Here is a 7023-nt window from a genome sequence, read left to right as displayed (position 1 = left end):
CTGCGCCACCAGGGAAGCCCCCTTTTCATATTCTTCACAGTATCTTTGGAAGGGCAGAAATTTTAAACTTTATTGAAGTCCGATATATTAATTTTCTTTCATGACTTTTCAAGTATGATGTTAGGTGAAATTTTTTTACACTTGACCTTTATTAGGATGAATAAATTCCTTTTTAAAACTTTTATTGAGATATAATTGACATATAACATATTAGTTTCAAGTGTACAATTTTGCTTTAAAAGAACCAATTAATTACCTTTTACATTTTATACAGCTAGGTTTATGTATCTTTTCTCTTGTGATTTATTCTAATACTTTTAGGCTTAGAAAACCTTTTTTCTTTTGCATTGCCAAAATCGGATCAAAGTTTATTGTATTTTCTTCTACTTTTTTCTTTCTTTTACATCGTGTACATTGTTTGTATGTATTTAAAACATTACTTTGGAATTAATCTTTCTTACATAGGATCTGTATTATCTTGCCCAAATAGCTATATCCTCATCCCAGGGCCATTTAGAGTTGGTTTTTTTTTTCCTTTCTAACATCAGTTTTGAGCCCTTTCTTGGGTATGGCAAAAAATGACATAGAAATGAATTCATAGGCTGACTGCACCATATCAAAGTGGAAGCGAGTGGGGGAGCAGAGGCAGGGATGTGTTATGGCCTCAGTATGTGAATTTAGGGTCATTAAAGGAAAGATGTTAGGTGATTATATAATGTAGAAACAATGGAGAATATAAATGTGTTTTTGCTTGTTGTTGATAGAGATGGCCAATGCAATTTGTATTTTGAATTACTACATCATTCTACTTGTGCCTCTCTTTTGTTTTTTTTTTTTTTTGTTTTTTATTTAATTAATTTTTAAAATTGGAGTATAGTTGATTTACAATGTTGTATTAGTTTCAAGTGTACAGCAAAGTCAGTTATACATATACATATATCCACTCTTTTTTAGATTCTATTCCTATATATGTCATTACACAGTATTGAATAGTGTTCCCTGTGTTATACAGTAGGTTCTTATTACTTATCTATTTTATATGTAGTAGTGTGTATATGTCAATCCCAATCTCCCAATTTATCCCACCCCTCCTCCACCCCTTAGTAACCATAAGTTTGTTTTCTACATCTGTGACTCAATTTCTGTTTTGTAAATAGGTTCATTTGTACCCTTTTTTTAGATTCCACATATAAGTGATATCATATGATATTTGTCTTTTTCTGTCTGACTTACTTCACTCAGTATGACAATCTCTAGGTCCATCCATGTCACTGCAAATTACTTGTGCCTCCCTTCTGATACTTAACATCTACTATATTTTTTTAATTATTATTTTTAATTGAAGTATAGTTGATTTACAATGTTGTGTTAGTTTCAGGTGTACAACAAAGTGTTTCATATGTGTGTATATAATATACACACACATATATATATTCTTTTTCAGATTCTTTTCCCATATAGGTTATTACAAAATATTCAGTATAGTTCCCTGTACTATACAGTAAGTCCTTATTGGTTATCTATTTTATATATAGTATTCTGTATAACATCTACTATATTTTAGTAGTTATTTATGTTTATAATAGCAAACTGAGAACAGATACTCATTGGGTCTGGTTTACTCTTCTATCCATTTCAGAATATGTTTATGGTGATTTTCACAAGGTAGGCTGTCATTAAGAGTAGAAGGAAGAAGAGAAATAAATGAAGGAAGGAGAAAGGAAGAAAGACAAAATGGATAAAGGTAATATGAATGGAAAATATCATGGTGAAAGGCAGGGAGTCTAAGATATGGAGGGAAAGGACAGGAAAGTATAGCTGAATGGTTTGAGTGTCTTTTGTGGCAATTGAGTACATGAACATCTCTCTACTTCTATAAACACATCTTCTCTCCTTCATTTAGAGTAGTTCCCACTCATACCACTTGGGGAAGTTAGTTTGGGAGAAGACTATAATAGTGAGTTAAACACCAAGCTAAGAGTCTTCAACTTCATCCTACAGTTGATGGAGAATTTTAAAAATTCTTTGAACACAAGAGCAATTTAGGCAAAATGGTGCTTTTAGGTCTTGAATTAATTGGTTTTGAGGATGGAACAATGAAAAGCCTGAAAACAGGAAGACAATTTTGGCCGTTTTTTTGCCCAAAGCCTGACTTCCTCTTTTTGGCACAGAGCTAAGTTTCACTTCCCTCACATCTAGATAGGGCCATGTGACTGGTTCTCACCAATGGATAATGCATGGATGTGGTCATTTTCATTCTGAAGAAGCTAAGAGCAGATGTTTTTTCTTCATGCTTTTGGTCTGAACTCTCAACTGCCAGCTTGTTGATGCCAGAATAACCACGAAACTACATATTGAAAATGGGGAAGCTACATAAAGAAGAAGATGGGGCACAAACCCGTGTCCCCTGCATCAGCAGGCGGACTCTCAACCACTGCGCCACCAGGGAAGCCCCCTTTTCATATTCTTCACAGTATCTTTGGAAGGGCAGAAATTTTAAACTTTATTGAAGTCCGATATATTAATTTTCTTTCATGACTTTTCAAGTATGATGTTAGGTGAAATTTTTTTACACTTGACCTTTATTAGGATGAATAAATTCCTTTTTAAAACTTTTATTGAGATATAATTGACATATAACATATTAGTTTCAAGTGTACAATTTTGCTTTAAAAGAACCAATTAATTACCTTTTACATTTTATACAGCTAGGTTTATGTATCTTTTCTCTTGTGATTTATTCTAATACTTTTAGGCTTAGAAAACCTTTTTTCTTTTGCATTGCCAAAATCGGATCAAAGTTTATTGTATTTTCTTCTACTTTTTTCTTTCTTTTACATCGTGTACATTGTTTGTATGTATTTAAAACATTACTTTGGAATTAATCTTTCTTACATAGGATCTGTATTATCTTGCCCAAATAGCTATATCCTCATCCCAGGGCCATTTAGAGTTGGTTTTTTTTTTCCTTTCTAACATCAGTTTTGAGCCCTTTCTTGGGTATGGCAAAAAATGACATAGAAATGAATTCATAGGCTGACTGCACCATATCAAAGTGGAAGCGAGTGGGGGAGCAGAGGCAGGGATGTGTTATGGCCTCAGTATGTGAATTTAGGGTCATTAAAGGAAAGATGTTAGGTGATTATATAATGTAGAAACAATGGAGAATATAAATGTGTTTTTGCTTGTTGTTGATAGAGATGGCCAATGCAATTTGTATTTTGAATTACTACATCATTCTACTTGTGCCTCTCTTTTGTTTTTTTTTTTTTTTGTTTTTTATTTAATTAATTTTTAAAATTGGAGTATAGTTGATTTACAATGTTGTATTAGTTTCAAGTGTACAGCAAAGTCAGTTATACATATACATATATCCACTCTTTTTTAGATTCTATTCCTATATATGTCATTACACAGTATTGAATAGTGTTCCCTGTGTTATACAGTAGGTTCTTATTACTTATCTATTTTATATGTAGTAGTGTGTATATGTCAATCCCAATCTCCCAATTTATCCCACCCCTCCTCCACCCCTTAGTAACCATAAGTTTGTTTTCTACATCTGTGACTCAATTTCTGTTTTGTAAATAGGTTCATTTGTACCCTTTTTTTAGATTCCACATATAAGTGATATCATATGATATTTGTCTTTTTCTGTCTGACTTACTTCACTCAGTATGACAATCTCTAGGTCCATCCATGTCACTGCAAATTACTTGTGCCTCCCTTCTGATACTTAACATCTACTATATTTTTTTAATTATTATTTTTAATTGAAGTATAGTTGATTTACAATGTTGTGTTAGTTTCAGGTGTACAACAAAGTGTTTCATATGTGTGTATATAATATACACACACATATATATATTCTTTTTCAGATTCTTTTCCCATATAGGTTATTACAAAATATTTACTTGTGCCTCCCTTCTGATACTTAACATCTACTATATTTTTTTAATTATTATTTTTAATTGAAGTATAGTTGATTTACAATGTTGTGTTAGTTTCAGGTGTACAACAAAGTGTTTCATATGTGTGTATATAATATACACACACATATATATATTCTTTTTCAGATTCTTTTCCCATATAGGTTATTACAAAATATTCAGTATAGTTCCCTGTACTATACAGTAAGTCCTTATTGGTTATCTATTTTATATATAGTATTCTGTATAACATCTACTATATTTTAGTAGTTATTTATGTTTATAATAGCAAACTGAGAACAGATACTCATTGGGTCTGGTTTACTCTTCTATCCATTTCAGAATATGTTTATGGTGATTTTCACAAGGTAGGCTGTCATTAAGAGTAGAAGGAAGAAGAGAAATAAATGAAGGAAGGAGAAAGGAAGAAAGACAAAATGGATAAAGGTAATATGAATGGAAAATATCATGGTGAAAGGCAGGGAGTCTAAGATATGGAGGGAAAGGACAGGAAAGTATAGCTGAATGGTTTGAGTGTCTTTTGTGGCAATTGAGTACATGAACATCTCTCTACTTCTATAAACACATCTTCTCTCCTTCATTTAGAGTAGTTCCCACTCATACCACTTGGGGAAGTTAGTTTGGGAGAAGACTATAATAGTGAGTTAAACACCAAGCTAAGAGTCTTCAACTTCATCCTACAGTTGATGGAGAATTTTAAAAATTCTTTGAACACAAGAGCAATTTAGGCAAAATGGTGCTTTTAGGTCTTGAATTAATTGGTTTTGAGGATGGAACAATGAAAAGCCTGAAAACAGGAAGACAATTTTGGCCGTTTTTTTGCCCAAAGCCTGACTTCCTCTTTTTGGCACAGAGCTAAGTTTCACTTCCCTCACATCTAGATAGGGCCATGTGACTGGTTCTCACCAATGGATAATGCATGGATGTGGTCATTTTCATTCTGAAGAAGCTAAGAGCAGATGTTTTTTCTTCATGCTTTTGGTCTGAACTCTCAACTGCCAGCTTGTTGATGCCAGAATAACCACGAAACTACATATTGAAAATGGGGAAGCTACATAAAGAAGAAGATGGAAGCCACAAAAGTCATCCCTTGGAGGAGAGCCACCCACCATGAAGTCATCTGTATTGGACTTTATGTGAATGAGAAATAAAAGTTTATGTTGTCAAATCACTGAGATTTAGGTGTTGCTTATTACAGCAACTAGTGTAACCATTCTGACTAATTAAAGTCATTGTGACAGGGACAGTGTGTGGTGGTGAGGATGAGAAATGGAGTTTGATCTAATGGATTGGAAAGAAAGACACAAATGGGTGAAGCATTACAGAGGAAAAATGGCAGAAGAAGGAAGGATGACTTCAAGGTGAGCCTAAACTCCTGGAGGAAATTGTTAGCAGAAATAACAATGTCCAGAAAAAAAGACTGTCCTGGGGGAAAGAATATAACTTTTAGATGTATTGAGTCTCATATATTATAGTATATCTAAATGTAAATGCCTGATGAATTAAAAAACGAGTTGCAGAAGTAAATTGTGTGCACATGTGTGTGCACGCATGTGTGTGTGAGAGCGAGAGAGAAGAAAGAGAGAGAAAGAAAGATTGCGAAAATAGGGGATGAAGGTCTCATAATAAAAAGGTAATAGTTAAAATGGGTTCAAACTTACTTAAAGAAAGGCAACTAACAAAATCAGTATTTGGGAGCGGATTTACTATTTGGTATGAACAACAGAATAGCAAGAAAAAGTCTTATCTTTGCCACTAACTGTATCTAAAATGACCTTGGCCAAGTTTCTTAACCTGTTTGAGTCTTAGTTTCCTCAAGAGGGGTTTGGAAAGGACTTGAAACAGCTCTTTCAATTAGAATCACCCATAGGCATTTAAAAGTCCACATGGCTGTGCCCCCTTCTCAGACCCATTGAATCAGAGTGTCCAAGGTATGGGTAAGACCAGCAGGAGGCCCTTCCATGTCAGCGATTTCACACCCTTATTGGGGAGCTGGGCAGCTTACTCTTGAATTTCATTTATAACAACTTTTACAAGCACCGTGTATTATTCATCTAGTTTAAAAGTTTCACCCTTGAGTTGTGGGTAGGCCTATTTTCAAGTCTATCTTTTGGTCAAGAAGCTTTCTGGAACAAGAAGGCTCCTTGCTAATGCCTCCATCTCAGCAAGGTAAGAAGTTACACTTAGCAACTAATAAGAGAGGACAGATGGTACTTGTACTTATATATATATATATATATATATATATATATATGGCAGGAAAGTATATATACTTCCCTACCTGTAAAATGAAACATGGTTAGAAAGTAACACATAGGATTATTATGAGGATCAAATGAATTAATATATGCAAAGTGCTTAGACAATGCTAGAACATATTAAGTGCTCCATAAAGGCTAACTATTGTCATTATTAGATCTATTATTAGATCTAGAGACTCAGAAGTCCTGGGGACAGGAGACAAAGTAGAGGGTAGAGTATAACACCTCTGTCTGTCCTAATATCTATAGGTGTGATTCTGGGGGGACTTTGGAGCCAGATATGGGAGAAAATTTGCAGATGTACTACAAAACTGTAATCCTTCTTGCTGTTGCTATCTTAGAAAGATTTAATAAGACAGCACGTTTTACAATCACCCCAGATGAATAGCCAGGGTAGGGGAATTCCAGTTAAGTAGGTAACCCCCAAACTGCCCAAATGTCTGCTTTTTAAAAGCCCAATTTTAAAAAAATTGATTAATTAATTAATTTATTTATTTATTTTTGGCTGTGTTGGGTCTTCGTTGCTGTGCCTGGGCTTTCTTCAGTTGCGGTGAGTGGGGGCTACTCTTCGTTGCGGTGCGTGGGCTTCTCATTGGGGTGGCTTCTCTTGTTGTGGAGCACGGTCTCTAGGCATGCGGGCTTCTGCGTGGGCTTCTCATTGCGGTGGCTTCTCTTGTTGTGGAGCACGGTCTCTAGGCATGCGGGCTTCAGTAGTTGTGGCACGTGGGCTCAGTAGTGTGACATTCGGGCTCAGTAGTTGTGGCACACGGGCTTAGCTGATCCGCGGCATGTGGGATCTTCCCGGACCAGGG

The sequence above is a fragment of the Physeter macrocephalus genome, chromosome 12 (genome assembly GCF_002837175.3).
Source record: "Physeter macrocephalus isolate SW-GA chromosome 12, ASM283717v5, whole genome shotgun sequence".
Taxonomy (NCBI): domain Eukaryota; kingdom Metazoa; phylum Chordata; class Mammalia; order Artiodactyla; family Physeteridae; genus Physeter; species Physeter macrocephalus.
Note: the sequence above shows the minus strand (reverse complement) of the source record.